We start from the raw sequence: 16075 nt of genomic DNA, 5'->3' as shown, positions 1-16075 counted from the left end.
GTGTTTCTGACTTGCCACAAATTTCCTGTTTTGAACTCAGTTCCCAATGATATATCTCATCAAAGGATTGTTGAAAAGATTTTATTCAGTAGAATTAAAAAAGCAATTTTTCAAACACTTTCCTGACAGGTGGCAACAAGATCATGATAATCTATTGTCAGTTAGAATACGCAGTTTCTGTTTTCAATCTTAACCCAAACATCGATCAACTTTTAAAAAGATGAAAGAGATACTTGAACGTGACATAATTTAAACATGCATCATTCTGACCAGGAGTAAGGCGCCCTACCATCAGTGTATGAGGACAGCAGTAAAACTTGCTTGCTCCCATAATTCACTTGTAAAGTGCATGAGGAAATATACAGACACCATCTTGAAATTTGCTACTTTAAATCACAGTTTAGAAAAGTAATAACAAGGATGAATTAGGATCTTCACGTTCCGATTCAGGGATTTCCAGTTTAAAGTTTAGATTCTAGTAATAAGCCTGATTTTCTTACAAATTCAAAGATGACAATGGTATGAACAAAGCGATAGGTGTTCCTGGCATTTATTACATTTATTAATGTTTTTAACTTAATTCCCAATAATATTTCTCATCAAAGTATTGTTGATAAGATTTTAATCTATAGAATTAAAAAAACACTTTTTTAAAAACTGTTCTGACCTGTGTCAACAACGTTGTGTTAATCTATTTTCAGTTGGATTACCCAGTTTCTGTTTTCAATCTTAACCCAAACATCGATCAAGCTATAAAAATATGAAAGAGCTGCTTGACCATGACGTGATTTGAATACACAACTTTCTGATATGGATTCAGAAGCACTACAGTTGAATTAAGATCTTCACAATCAGATTCAGTGATTTCCAGTCAAAAATTAAGAATCTGGTAATAAACCCTCTTTTCTTACAAATTCATAGATGGCAATGGTAAAAATAAATTAATAGGTGCTTATGGCATTAATTACATTTATTAATGTTTGGAACTCAATTCCCAATAACAATTCTTATTAAAGTCCTCTTGAAACGATTATAATCTGTAGAACTAAAAAATGCAGTTTCTTAAACACTGCAGCCTGGTAGCAACAAAGTCGAGTTAACTTTTGTCAAGTTGGACTACGCAGTTGCTGTTTTCAATAATAACCCAAACATCAATCAAGATATGAAAAGACATAAAGAGCTGGTTGACCTCGAAGTGATTTGAACACACAACCTTCTGATCTGGAGTCAGACGCGCTACCGTTGCGCCACGAGGTCAGTTGAAAAGTGGTGTTGCTCCCATACTTCACATGAAAAGTGCATGATAAAATATATGGACACCATCTTGAAATTTGCTACTTACAATCACAGTTTGGAAAAGATATAAACAAGGATGAATTAATGTCTTCACTTTCAGATTCAGGGATTTCCAATTAAAAATTTAGAATATAGTAATAAACCCTTTTTTCTTACAAATTCAAAGATGACAATGGTATGAACAAATTAATAGGTGTTTCTGACTTGCCACAAATTTCCTGTTTTGAACTCAGTTCCCAATGATATATCTCATCAAAGGTAGAAAGTTTAGATTCTAGTAATAAGCCTGATTTTCTTACAAATTCAAAGATGACAATGGTATGAACAAAGCGATAGGTGTTCCTGGCATTTATTAATGTTTTTAACTCAATTCCCAATAATATTTCTCATCAAAGTATTGTTGATAAGATTTTAATCTATAGAATTAAAAAAACACTTTTTTAAAAACTGTTCTGACCTGTGTCAACAACGTTGTGTTAATCTATTTTCAGTTGGATTACCCAGTTTCTGTTTTCAATCTTAACCCAAACATCGATCAAGCTATAAAAATATGAAAGAGCTGCTTGACCATGACGTGATTTGAATACACAACTTTCTGATATGGATTCAGAAGCACTACAGTTGAATTAAGATCTTCACAATCAGATTCAGTGATTTCCAGTCAAAAATTAAGAATCTGGTAATAAACCCTCTTTTCTTACAAATTCAAAGATGGCAATGGTAAAAATAAATTAATAGGTGCTTATGGCATTAATTACATTTATTAATGTTTGGAACTCAATTCCCAATAACAATTCTTATCAAAGTCCTCTTGAAACGATTATAATCTGTAGAACTAAAAAATGCAGTTTCTTAAACACTGCAGCCTGGTAGCAACAAAGTCGAGTTAACTTTTGTCAAGTTGGACTACGCAGTTGCTGTTTTCAATAATAACCCAAGCATCAATTAAGATATGAAAAGACATAAAGAGCTGATTGACCCCGACGTGATTTGAACACGCAACCTTCTGATCTGGAGTCAGACGCGCTACCGTTGCGCCACGAGGTCAGTTGAAAAGTGTTGTTGCTCCCATACTTCACATGAAAAGTGCATGATAAAATATATGGACACCATCTTGAAATTTGCTACTTATAATCACAGTTTGGAAAAGGTATAAACAAGGATGAATTAAGGTCTTCACTTTCAGATTCAGGGATTTCCAATTAAAAATTTAGAATATAGTAATAAACCCTTTTTTCTTACAAATTCAAAGATGACAATGGTATGAACAAATTAATAGGTGTTTCTGACTTGCCACAAATTTCCTGTTTTGAACTCAGTTCCCAATGATATATCTCATCAAAGGATTGTTGAAAAGATTTTATTCAGTAGAATTAAAAAAGCAATTTTTCAAACACTTTCCTGACAGGTGGCAACAAGATCATGATAATCTATTGTCAGTTAGAATACGCAGTTTCTGTTTTCAATCTTAACCCAAACATCGATCAACTTTTAAAAAGATGAAAGAGATACTTGAACGTGACATAATTTAAACATGCATCATTCTGACCAGGAGTAAGGCGCACTACCGTCAGTGTATGAGGACAGCAGTAAAACTTGCTTGCTCCCATAATTCACTTGTAAAGTGCATGAGGAAATATACAGACACCATCTTGAAATTTGCTACTTTAAATCACAGTTTAGAAAAGTAATAACAAGGATGAATTAGGATCTTCACGTTCCGATTCAGGGATTTCCAGTTTAAAGTTTAGATTCTAGTAATAAGCCTGATTTTCTTACAAATTCAAAGATGACAATGGTATGAACAAAGCGATAGGTGTTCCTGGCATTTATTACATTTATTAATGTTTTTAACTCAATTCCCAATAATATTTCTCATCAAAGTATTGTTGATAAGATTTTAATCTATAGAATTAAAAAAACACTTTTTTAAAAACTGTTCTGACCTGTGTCAACAACGTTGTGTTAATCTATTTTCAGTTGGATTACCCAGTTTCTGTTTTCAATCTTAACCCAAACATCGATCAAGCTATAAAAATATGAAAGAGCTGCTTGACCATGACGTGATTTGAATACACAACTTTCTGATATGGATTCAGAAGCACTACAGTTGAATTAAGATCTTCACAATCAGATTCAGTGAACAAATTAATAGGTGTTTCTGACTTGCCACAAATTTCCTGTTTTGAACTCAGTTCCCAATGATATATCTCATCAAAGGATTGTTGAAAAGATTTTATTCAGTAGAATTAAAAAAGCAATTTTTCAAACACTTTCCTGACAGGTGGCAACAAGATCATGATAATCTATTGTCAGTTAGAATACGCAGTTTCTGTTTTCAATCTTAACCCAAACATCGATCAACTTTTAAAAAGATGAAAGAGATACTTGAACGTGACATAATTTAAACATGCATCATTCTGACCAGGAGTAAGGCGCACTACCATCAGTGTATGAGGACAGCAGTAAAACTTGCTTGCTCCCATAATTCACTTGTAAAGTGCATGAGGAAATATACAGACACCATCTTGAAATTTGCTACTTTAAATCACAGTTTAGAAAAGTAATAACAAGGATGAATTAGGATCTTCACGTTCCGATTCAGGGATTTCCAGTTTAAAGTTTAGATTCTAGTAATAAGCCTGATTTTCTTACAAATTCAAAGATGACAATGGTATGAACAAAGCGATAGGTGTTCCTGGCATTTATTACATTTATTAATGTTTTTCACTCAATTCCCAATAATATTTCTCATCAAAGTATTGTTGATAAGATTTTAATTTATAGAATTAAAAAAACACTTTTTTAAAAACTGTTCTGACCTGTGTCAACAACGTTGTGTTAATCTATTTTCAGTTGGATTACCCAGTTTCTGTTTTCAATCTTAACCCAAACATCGATCAAGCTATAAAAATATGAAAGAGCTGCTTGACCATGACGTGATTTGAATACACAACTTTCTGATATGGATTCAGAAGCACTACAGTTGAATTAAGATCTTCACAATCAGATTCAGTGATTTCCAGTCAAAAATTAAGAATCTGGTAATAAACCCTCTTTTCTTACAAATTCATAGATGGCAATGGTAAAAATAAATTAATAGGTGCTTATGGCATTAATTACATTTATTAATGTTTGGAACTCAATTCCCAATAACAATTCTTATTAAAGTCCTCTTGAAATGATTATAATCTGTAGAACTAAAAAATGCAGTTTCTTAAACACTGCAGCCTGGTAGCAACAAAGTCGAGTTAACTTTTGTCAAGTTGGACTACGCAGTTGCTGTTTTCAATAATAACCCAAACATCAATCAAGATATGAAAAGACATAAAGAGCTGGTTGACCTCGAAGTGATTTGAACACACAACCTTCTGATCTGGAGTCAGACGCGCTACCGTTTCGCCACGAGGTCAGTTGAAAAGTGTTGTTGCTCCCATACTTCACATGAAAAGTGCATGATAAAATATATGGACACCATCTTGAAATTTGCTACTTACAATCACAGTTTGGAAAAGATATAAACAAGGATGAATTAAGGTCTTCACTTTCAGATTCAGGGATTTCCAATTAAAAATTTAGAATATAGTAATAAACCCTTTTTTCTTACAAATTCAAAGATGACAATGGTATGAACAAATTAATAGGTGTTTCTGACTTGCCACAAATTTCCTGTTTTGAACTCAGTTCCCAATGATATATCTCATCAAAGGTAGAAAGTTTAGATTCTAGTAATAAGCCTGATTTTCTTACAAATTCAAAGATGACAATGGTATGAACAAAGCGATAGGTGTTCCTGGCATTTATTAATGTTTTTAACTCAATTCCCAATAATATTTCTCATCAAAGTATTGTTGATAAGATTTTAATCTATAGAATTAAAAAAACACTTTTTTAAAAACTGTTCTGACCTGTGTCAACAACGTTGTGTTAATCTATTTTCAGTTGGATTACCCAGTTTCTGTTTTCAATCTTAACCCAAACATCGATCAAGCTATAAAAATATGAAAGAGCTGCTTGACCAAGACGTGATTTGAATACACAACTTTCTGATATGGATTCAGAAGCACTACAGTTGAATTAAGATCTTCACAATCAGATTCAGTGATTTCCAGTCAAAAATTAAGAATCTGGTAATAAACCCTCTTTTCTTACAAATTCAAAGATGGCAATGGTAAAAATAAATTAATAGATGCTTATGGCATTAATTACATTTATTAATGTTTGGAACTCAATTCCCAATAACAATTCTTATCAAAGTCCTCTTGAAATGATTATAATCTGTGGAACTAAAAAATGCAGTTTCTTAAACACTGCAGCCTGGTAGCAACAAAGTCGAGTTAACTTTTGTCAAGTTGGACTACGCAGTTGCTGTTTTCAATAATAACCCAAGCATCAATTAAGATATGAAAAGACATAAAGAGCTGGTTGACCTCGAAGTGATTTGAACACACAACCTTCTGATCTGGAGTCAGACGCGCTACCGTTTCGCCACGAGGTCAGTTGAAAAGAGTTGTTGCTCCCATACTTCACATGAAAAGTGCATGATAAAATATATGGACACCATCTTGAAATTTGCTACTTACAATCACAGTTTGGAAAAGATATAAACAAGGATGAATTAAGGTCTTCACTTTCAGATTCAGGGATTTCCAATTAAAAATTTAGAATATAGTAATAAACCCTTTTTTCTTACAAATTCAAAGATGACAATGGTATGAACAAATTAATAGGTGTTTCTGACTTGCCACAAATTTCCTGTTTTGAACTCAGTTCCCAATGATATATCTCATCAAAGGTAGAAAGTTTAGATTCTAGTAATAAGCCTGATTTTCTTACAAATTCAAAGATGACAATGGTATGAACAAAGCGATAGGTGTTCCTGGCATTTATTAATGTTTTTAACTCAATTCCCAATAATATTTCTCATCAAAGTATTGTTGATAAGATTTTAATCTATAGAATTAAAAAAACACTTTTTTAAAAACTGTTCTGACCTGTGTCAACAACGTTGTGTTAATCTATTTTCAGTTGGATTACCCAGTTTCTGTTTTCAATCTTAACCCAAACATCGATCAAGCTATAAAAATATGAAAGAGCTGCTTGACCAAGACGTGATTTGAATACACAACTTTCTGATATGGATTCAGAAGCACTACAGTTGAATTAAGATCTTCACAATCAGATTCAGTGATTTCCAGTCAAAAATTAAGAATCTGGTAATAAACCCTCTTTTCTTACAAATTCAAAGATGGCAATGGTAAAAATAAATTAATAGATGCTTATGGCATTAATTACATTTATTAATGTTTGGAACTCAATTCCCAATAACAATTCTTATCAAAGTCCTCTTGAAATGATTATAATCTGTAGAACTAAAAAATGCAGTTTCTTAAACACTGCAGCCTGGTAGCAACAAAGTCGAGTTAACTTTTGTCAAGTTGGACTACGCAGTTGCTGTTTTCAATAATAACCCAAGCATCAATTAAGATATGAAAAGACATAAAGAGCTGATTGACCCCGACGTGATTTGAACACGCAACCTTCTGATCTGGAGTCAGACGCGCTACCGTTGCTCCACGAGGTCAGTTGAAAAGTGTTGTTGCTCCCATACTTCACATGAAAAGTGCATGATAAAATATATGGACACCATCTTGAAATTTGCTACTTATAATCACAGTTTGGAAAAGGTATAAACAAGGATGAATTAATGTCTTCACTTTCAGATTCAGGGATTTCCAATTAAAAATTTAGAATATAGTAATAAACCCTTTTTTCTTACAAATTCAAAGATGACAATGGTATGAACAAATTAATAGGTGTTTCTGACTTGCCACAAATTTCCTGTTTTGAACTCAGTTCCCAATGATATATCTCATCAAAGGATTGTTGAAAAGATTTTATTCAGTAGAATTAAAAAAGCAATTTTTCAAACACTTTCCTGACAGGTGGCAACAAGATCATGATAATCTATTGTCAGTTAGAATACGCAGTTTCTGTTTTCAATCTTAACCCAAACATCGATCAACTTTTAAAAAGATGAAAGAGATACTTGAACGTGACATAATTTAAACATGCATCATTCTGACCAGGAGTAAGGCGCACTACCGTCAGTGTATGAGGACAGCAGTAAAACTTGCTTGCTCCCATAATTCACTTGTAAAGTGCATGAGGAAATATACAGACACCATCTTGAAATTTGCTACTTTAAATCACAGTTTAGAAAAGTAATAACAAGGATGAATTAGGATCTTCACGTTCCGATTCAGGGATTTCCAGTTTAAAGTTTAGATTCTAGTAATAAGCCTGATTTTCTTACAAATTCAAAGATGACAATGGTATGAACAAAGCGATAGGTGCTCCTGGCATTTATTACATTTATTAATGTTTTTAACTCAATTCCCAATAATATTTCTCATCAAAGTATTGTTGATAAGATTTTAATCTATAGAATTAAAAAAACACTTTTTTAAAAACTGTTCTGACCTGTGTCAACAACGTTGTGTTAATCTATTTTCAGTTGGATTACCCAGTTTCTGTTTTCAATCTTAACCCAAACATCGATCAAGCTATAAAAATATGAAAGAGCTGCTTGACCATGACGTGATTTGAATACACAACTTTCTGATATGGATTCAGAAGCACTACAGTTGAATTAAGATCTTCACAATCAGATTCAGTGATTTCCAGTCAAAAATTAAGAATCTGGTAATAAACCCTCTTTTCTTACAAATTCAAAGATGGCAATGGTAAAAATAAATTAATAGGTGCTTATGGCATTAATTACATTTATTAATGTTTGGAACTCAATTCCCAATAACAATTCTTATCAAAGTCCTCTTGAAACGATTATAATCTGTAGAACTAAAAAATGCAGTTTCTTAAACACTGCAGCCTGGTAGCAACAAAGTCGAGTTAACTTTTGTCAAGTTGGACTACGCAGTTGCTGTTTTCAATAATAACCCAAGCATCAATTAAGATATGAAAAGACATAAAGAGCTGATTGACCCCGACGTGATTTGAACACGCAACCTTCTGATTTGGAGTCAGACGCGCTACCGTTGCGCCACGAGGTCAGTTGAAAAGTGTTGTTGCTCCCATACTTCACATGAAAAGTGCATGATAAAATATATGGACACCATCTTGAAATTTGCTACTTATAATCACAGTTTGGAAAAGATATAAACAAGGATGAATTAAGGTCTTCACTTTCAGATTCAGGGATTTCCAATTAAAAATTTAGAATATACAGTAGTAATAAACCCTTTTTTCTTACAAATTCAAAGATGACAATGGTATGAACAAATTAATAGGTGTTTCTGACTTGCCACAAATTTCCTGTTTTGAACTCAGTTCCCAATGATATATCTCATCAAAGGATTGTTGAAAAGATTTTATTCAGTAGAATTAAAAAAGCATTTTTTCAAACACTTTCCTGACAGGTGGCAACAAGATCATGATAATCTATTGTCAGTTAGAATACGCAGTTTCTGTTTTCAATCTTAACCCAAACATCGATCAACTTTTAAAAAGATGAAAGAGATACTTGAACGTGACATAATTTAAACATGCATCATTCTGACCAGGAGTAAGGCGCACTACCGTCAGTGTATGAGGACAGCAGTAAAACTTGCTTGCTCCCATAATTCACTTGTAAAGTGCATGAGGAAATATACAGACACCATCTTGAAATTTGCTACTTTAAATCACAGTTTAGAAAAGTAATAACAAGGATGAATTAGGATCTTCACGTTCCGATTCAGGGATTTCCAGTTTAAAGTTTAGATTCTAGTAATAAGCCTGATTTTCTTACAAATTCAAAGATGACAATGGTATGAACAAAGCGATAGGTGTTCCTGGCATTTATTACATTTATTAATGTTTTTAACTCAATTCCCAATAATATTTCTCATCAAAGTATTGTTGATAAGATTTTAATCTATAGAATTAAAAAAACACTTTTTTAAAAACTGTTCTGACCTGTGTCAACAACGTTGTGTTAATCTATTTTCAGTTGGATTACCCAGTTTCTGTTTTCAATCTTAACCCAAACATCGATCAAGCTATAAAAATATGAAAGAGCTGCTTGACCATGACGTGATTTGAATACACAACTTTCTGATATGGATTCAGAAGCACTACAGTTGAATTAAGATCTTCACAATCAGATTCAGTGAACAAATTAATAGGTGTTTCTGACTTGCCACAAATTTCCTGTTTTGAACTCAGTTCCCAATGATATATCTCATCAAAGGATTGTTGAAAAGATTTTATTCAGTAGAATTAAAAAAGCAATTTTTCAAACACTTTCCTGACAGGTGGCAACAAGATCATGATAATCTATTGTCAGTTAGAATACGCAGTTTCTGTTTTCAATCTTAACCCAAACATCGATCAACTTTTAAAAAGATGAAAGAGATACTTGAACGTGACATAATTTAAACATGCATCATTCTGACCAGGAGTAAGGCGCACTACCATCAGTGTATGAGGACAGCAGTAAAACTTGCTTGCTCCCATAATTCACTTGTAAAGTGCATGAGGAAATATACAGACACCATCTTGAAATTTGCTACTTTAAATCACAGTTTAGAAAAGTAATAACAAGGATGAATTAGGATCTTCACGTTCCGATTCAGGGATTTCCAGTTTAAAGTTTAGATTCTAGTAATAAGCCTGATTTTCTTACAAATTCAAAGATGACAATGGTATGAACAAAGCGATAGGTGTTCCTGGCATTTATTACATTTATTAATGTTTTTCACTCAATTCCCAATAATATTTCTCATCAAAGTATTGTTGATAAGATTTTAATTTATAGAATTAAAAAAACACTTTTTTAAAAACTGTTCTGACCTGTGTCAACAACGTTGTGTTAATCTATTTTCAGTTGGATTACCCAGTTTCTGTTTTCAATCTTAACCCAAACATCGATCAAGCTATAAAAATATGAAAGAGCTGCTTGACCATGACGTGATTTGAATACACAACTTTCTGATATGGATTCAGAAGCACTACAGTTGAATTAAGATCTTCACAATCAGATTCAGTGATTTCCAGTCAAAAATTAAGAATCTGGTAATAAACCCTCTTTTCTTACAAATTCATAGATGGCAATGGTAAAAATAAATTAATAGGTGCTTATGGCATTAATTACATTTATTAATGTTTGGAACTCAATTCCCAATAACAATTCTTATTAAAGTCCTCTTGAAATGATTATAATCTGTAGAACTAAAAAATGCAGTTTCTTAAACACTGCAGCCTGGTAGCAACAAAGTCGAGTTAACTTTTGTCAAGTTGGACTACGCAGTTGCTGTTTTCAATAATAACCCAAACATCAATCAAGATATGAAAAGACATAAAGAGCTGGTTGACCTCGAAGTGATTTGAACACACAACCTTCTGATCTGGAGTCAGACGCGCTACCGTTGCGCCACGAGGTCAGTTGAAAAGTGGTGTTGCTCCCATACTTCACATGAAAAGTGCATGATAAAATATATGGACACCATCTTGAAATTTGCTACTTACAATCACAGTTTGGAAAAGATATAAACAAGGATGAATTAAGGTCTTCACTTTCAGATTCAGGGATTTCCAATTAAAAATTTAGAATATAGTAATAAACCCTTTTTTCTTACAAATTCAAAGATGACAATGGTATGAACAAATTAATAGGTGTTTCTGACTTGCCACAAATTTCCTGTTTTGAACTCAGTTCCCAATGATATATCTCATCAAAGGTAGAAAGTTTAGATTCTAGTAATAAGCCTGATTTTCTTACAAATTCAAAGATGACAATGGTATGAACAAAGCGATAGGTGTTCCTGGCATTTATTAATGTTTTTAACTCAATTCCCAATAATATTTCTCATCAAAGTATTGTTGATAAGATTTTAATCTATAGAATTAAAAAAACACTTTTTTAAAAACTGTTCTGACCTGTGTCAACAACGTTGTGTTAATCTATTTTCAGTTGGATTACCCAGTTTCTGTTTTCAATCTTAACCCAAACATCGATCAAGCTATAAAAATATGAAAGAGCTGCTTGACCAAGACGTGATTTGAATACACAACTTTCTGATATGGATTCAGAAGCACTACAGTTGAATTAAGATCTTCACAATCAGATTCAGTGATTTCCAGTCAAAAATTAAGAATCTGGTAATAAACCCTCTTTTCTTACAAATTCAAAGATGGCAATGGTAAAAATAAATTAATAGATGCTTATGGCATTAATTACATTTATTAATGTTTGGAACTCAATTCCCAATAACAATTCTTATCAAAGTCCTCTTGAAATGATTATAATCTGTAGAACTAAAAAATGCAGTTTCTTAAACACTGCAGCCTGGTAGCAACAAAGTCGAGTTAACTTTTGTCAAGTTGGACTACGCAGTTGCTGTTTTCAATAATAACCCAAGCATCAATTAAGATATGAAAAGACATAAAGAGCTGGTTGACCTCGAAGTGATTTGAACACACAACCTTCTGATCTGGAGTCAGACGCGCTACCGTTTCGCCACGAGGTCAGTTGAAAAGAGTTGTTGCTCCCATACTTCACATGAAAAGTGCATGATAAAATATATGGACACCATCTTGAAATTTGCTACTTACAATCACAGTTTGGAAAAGATATAAACAAGGATGAATTAAGGTCTTCACTTTCAGATTCAGGGATTTCCAATTAAAAATTTAGAATATAGTAATAAACCCTTTTTTCTTACAAATTCAAAGATGACAATGGTATGAACAAATTAATAGGTGTTTCTGACTTGCCACAAATTTCCTGTTTTGAACTCAGTTCCCAATGATATATCTCATCAAAGGTAGAAAGTTTAGATTCTAGTAATAAGCCTGATTTTCTTACAAATTCAAAGATGACAATGGTATGAACAAAGCGATAGGTGTTCCTGGCATTTATTAATGTTTTTAACTCAATTCCCAATAATATTTCTCATCAAAGTATTGTTGATAAGATTTTAATCTATAGAATTAAAAAAACACTTTTTTAAAAACTGTTCTGACCTGTGTCAACAACGTTGTGTTAATCTATTTTCAGTTGGATTACCCAGTTTCTGTTTTCAATCTTAACCCAAACATCGATCAAGCTATAAAAATATGAAAGAGCTGCTTGACCAAGACGTGATTTGAATACACAACTTTCTGATATGGATTCAGAAGCACTACAGTTGAATTAAGATCTTCACAATCAGATTCAGTGATTTCCAGTCAAAAATTAAGAATCTGGTAATAAACCCTCTTTTCTTACAAATTCAAAGATGGCAATGGTAAAAATAAATTAATAGATGCTTATGGCATTAATTACATTTATTAATGTTTGGAACTCAATTCCCAATAACAATTCTTATCAAAGTCCTCTTGAAATGATTATAATCTGTAGAACTAAAAAATGCAGTTTCTTAAACACTGCAGCCTGGTAGCAACAAAGTCGAGTTAACTTTTGTCAAGTTGGACTACGCAGTTGCTGTTTTCAATAATAACCCAAGCATCAATTAAGATATGAAAAGACATAAAGAGCTGATTGACCCCGACGTGATTTGAACACGCAACCTTCTGATCTGGAGTCAGACGCGCTACCGTTGCTCCACGAGGTCAGTTGAAAAGTGTTGTTGCTCCCATACTTCACATGAAAAGTGCATGATAAAATATATGGACACCATCTTGAAATTTGCTACTTATAATCACAGTTTGGAAAAGGTATAAACAAGGATGAATTAATGTCTTCACTTTCAGATTCAGGGATTTCCAATTAAAAATTTAGAATATAGTAATAAACCCTTTTTTCTTACAAATTCAAAGATGACAATGGTATGAACAAATTAATAGGTGTTTCTGACTTGCCACAAATTTCCTGTTTTGAACTCAGTTCCCAATGATATATCTCATCAAAGGATTGTTGAAAAGATTTTATTCAGTAGAATTAAAAAAGCAATTTTTCAAACACTTTCCTGACAGGTGGCAACAAGATCATGATAATCTATTGTCAGTTAGAATACGCAGTTTCTGTTTTCAATCTTAACCCAAACATCGATCAACTTTTAAAAAGATGAAAGAGATACTTGAACGTGACATAATTTAAACATGCATCATTCTGACCAGGAGTAAGGCGCACTACCGTCAGTGTATGAGGACAGCAGTAAAACTTGCTTGCTCCCATAATTCACTTGTAAAGTGCATGAGGAAATATACAGACACCATCTTGAAATTTGCTACTTTAAATCACAGTTTAGAAAAGTAATAACAAGGATGAATTAGGATCTTCACGTTCCGATTCAGGGATTTCCAGTTTAAAGTTTAGATTCTAGTAATAAGCCTGATTTTCTTACAAATTCAAAGATGACAATGGTATGAACAAAGCGATAGGTGCTCCTGGCATTTATTACATTTATTAATGTTTTTAACTCAATTCCCAATAATATTTCTCATCAAAGTATTGTTGATAAGATTTTAATCTATAGAATTAAAAAAACACTTTTTTAAAAACTGTTCTGACCTGTGTCAACAACGTTGTGTTAATCTATTTTCATTTGGATTACCCAGTTTCTGTTTTCAATCTTAACCCAAACATCGATCAAGCTATAAAAATATGAAAGAGCTGCTTGACCATGACGTGATTTGAATACACAACTTTCTGATATGGATTCAGAAGCACTACAGTTGAATTAAGATCTTCACAATCAGATTCAGTGATTTCCAGTCAAAAATTAAGAATCTGGTAATAAACCCTCTTTTCTTACAAATTCAAAGATGGCAATGGTAAAAATAAATTAATAGGTGCTTATGGCATTAATTACATTTATTAATGTTTGGAACTCAATTCCCAATAACAATTCTTATCAAAGTCCTCTTGAAACGATTATAATCTGTAGAACTAAAAAATGCAGTTTCTTAAACACTGCAGCCTGGTAGCAACAAAGTCGAGTTAACTTTTGTCAAGTTGGACTACGCAGTTGCTGTTTTCAATAATAACCCAAGCATCAATTAAGATATGAAAAGACATAAAGAGCTGATTGACCCCGACGTGATTTGAACACGCAACCTTCTGATTTGGAGTCAGACGCGCTACCGTTGCGCCACGAGGTCAGTTGAAAAGTGTTGTTGCTCCCATACTTCACATGAAAAGTGCATGATAAAATATATGGACACCATCTTGAAATTTGCTACTTATAATCACAGTTTGGAAAAGATATAAACAAGGATGAATTAAGGTCTTCACTTTCAGATTCAGGGATTTCCAATTAAAAATTTAGAATATACAGTAGTAATAAACCCTTTTTTCTTACAAATTCAAAGATGACAATGGTATGAACAAATTAATAGGTGTTTCTGACTTGCCACAAATTTCCTGTTTTGAACTCAGTTCCCAATGATATATCTCATCAAAGGATTGTTGAAAAGATTTTATTCAGTAGAATTAAAAAAGCATTTTTTCAAACACTTTCCTGACAGGTGGCAACAAGATCATGATAATCTATTGTCAGTTAGAATACGCAGTTTCTGTTTTCAATCTTAACCCAAACATCGATCAACTTTTAAAAAGATGAAAGAGATACTTGAACGTGACATAATTTAAACATGCATCATTCTGACCAGGAGTAAGGCGCACTACCGTCAGTGTATGAGGACAGCAGTAAAACTTGCTTGCTCCCATAATTCACTTGTAAAGTGCATGAGGAAATATACAGACACCATCTTGAAATTTGCTACTTTAAATCACAGTTTAGAAAAGTAATAACAAGGATGAATTAGGATCTTCACGTTCCGATTCAGGGATTTCCAGTTTAAAGTTTAGATTCTAGTAATAAGCCTGATTTTCTTACAAATTCAAAGATGACAATGGTATGAACAAAGCGATAGGTGTTCCTGGCATTTATTACATTTATTAATGTTTTTAACTCAATTCCCAATAATATTTCTCATCAAAGTATTGTTGATAAGATTTTAATCTATAGAATTAAAAAAACACTTTTTTAAAAACTGTTCTGACCTGTGTCAACAACGTTGTGTTAATCTATTTTCAGTTGGATTACCCAGTTTCTGTTTTCAATCTTAACCCAAACATCGATCAAGCTATAAAAATATGAAAGAGCTGCTTGACCATGACGTGATTTGAATACACAACTTTCTGATATGGATTCAGAAGCACTACAGTTGAATTAAGATCTTCACAATCAGATTCAGTGAACAAATTAATAGGTGTTTCTGACTTGCCACAAATTTCCTGTTTTGAACTCAGTTCCCAATGATATATCTCATCAAAGGATTGTTGAAAAGATTTTATTCAGTAGAATTAAAAAAGCAATTTTTCAAACACTTTCCTGACAGGTGGCAACAAGATCATGATAATCTATTGTCAGTTAGAATACGCAGTTTCTGTTTTCAATCTTAACCCAAACATCGATCAACTTTTAAAAAGATGAAAGAGATACTTGAACGTGACATAATTTAAACATGCATCATTCTGACCAGGAGTAAGGCGCACTACCGTCAGTGTATGAGGACAGCAGTAAAACTTGCTTGCTCCCATAATTCACTTGTAAAGTGCATGAGGAAATATACAGACACCATCTTGAAATGTGCTACTTTAAATCACAGTTTAGAAAAGTAAAAAGGATGAATTAGGATCTTCACGTTCCGATTCAGGGTTTTCCAGTTTAAAGTTTAGATTCTAGTAATAAGCCTGATTTTCTTACAAATTCAAAGATGACAATGGTATGAACAAAGCGATAGGTGTTCCTGGCATTTATTACATTTATTA

At 32.7% G+C, this 16075-nt stretch overlaps 10 non-coding genes across 10 annotated transcripts; all 10 read right to left on the bottom strand.

Annotated features, from left to right (window-relative positions):
• Positions 1-1185: 1185 nt before the first annotated feature.
• Positions 1186-1257, bottom strand: TRNAW-CCA (transfer RNA tryptophan (anticodon CCA)). Its single transcript has one exon. It is a non-coding gene; the product is annotated as a tRNA-Trp (tRNA).
• Positions 1258-2271: 1014 nt separating this feature from the next.
• Positions 2272-2343, bottom strand: TRNAW-CCA (transfer RNA tryptophan (anticodon CCA)). The gene has a single exon. It is a non-coding gene; the product is annotated as a tRNA-Trp (tRNA).
• Positions 2344-4636: 2293 nt separating this feature from the next.
• On the bottom strand, positions 4637-4708 carry TRNAW-CCA (transfer RNA tryptophan (anticodon CCA)). Its single transcript has one exon. It is a non-coding gene; the product is annotated as a tRNA-Trp (tRNA).
• A 1014-nt stretch (positions 4709-5722) lies between these two features.
• On the bottom strand, positions 5723-5794 carry TRNAW-CCA (transfer RNA tryptophan (anticodon CCA)). The gene has a single exon. It is a non-coding gene; the product is annotated as a tRNA-Trp (tRNA).
• A 1014-nt stretch (positions 5795-6808) lies between these two features.
• Positions 6809-6880, bottom strand: TRNAW-CCA (transfer RNA tryptophan (anticodon CCA)). The gene has a single exon. It is a non-coding gene; the product is annotated as a tRNA-Trp (tRNA).
• A 1417-nt stretch (positions 6881-8297) lies between these two features.
• TRNAW-CCA (transfer RNA tryptophan (anticodon CCA)) lies at positions 8298-8369 on the bottom strand. Its single transcript has one exon. It is a non-coding gene; the product is annotated as a tRNA-Trp (tRNA).
• Positions 8370-10667: 2298 nt separating this feature from the next.
• On the bottom strand, positions 10668-10739 carry TRNAW-CCA (transfer RNA tryptophan (anticodon CCA)). The gene has a single exon. It is a non-coding gene; the product is annotated as a tRNA-Trp (tRNA).
• A 1014-nt stretch (positions 10740-11753) lies between these two features.
• Positions 11754-11825, bottom strand: TRNAW-CCA (transfer RNA tryptophan (anticodon CCA)). Its single transcript has one exon. It is a non-coding gene; the product is annotated as a tRNA-Trp (tRNA).
• Positions 11826-12839: 1014 nt separating this feature from the next.
• On the bottom strand, positions 12840-12911 carry TRNAW-CCA (transfer RNA tryptophan (anticodon CCA)). Its single transcript has one exon. It is a non-coding gene; the product is annotated as a tRNA-Trp (tRNA).
• A 1417-nt stretch (positions 12912-14328) lies between these two features.
• On the bottom strand, positions 14329-14400 carry TRNAW-CCA (transfer RNA tryptophan (anticodon CCA)). The gene has a single exon. It is a non-coding gene; the product is annotated as a tRNA-Trp (tRNA).
• Positions 14401-16075: the final 1675 nt, after the last annotated feature.

Source organism: Dendrobates tinctorius, unplaced genomic scaffold (assembly GCF_039654945.1).
Source record: "Dendrobates tinctorius isolate UK_male_01 unplaced genomic scaffold, ASM3965494v1 ptg000178l, whole genome shotgun sequence".
Taxonomy (NCBI): domain Eukaryota; kingdom Metazoa; phylum Chordata; class Amphibia; order Anura; family Dendrobatidae; genus Dendrobates; species Dendrobates tinctorius.
This window is presented reverse-complemented; position numbering and strand designations above follow the sequence as displayed.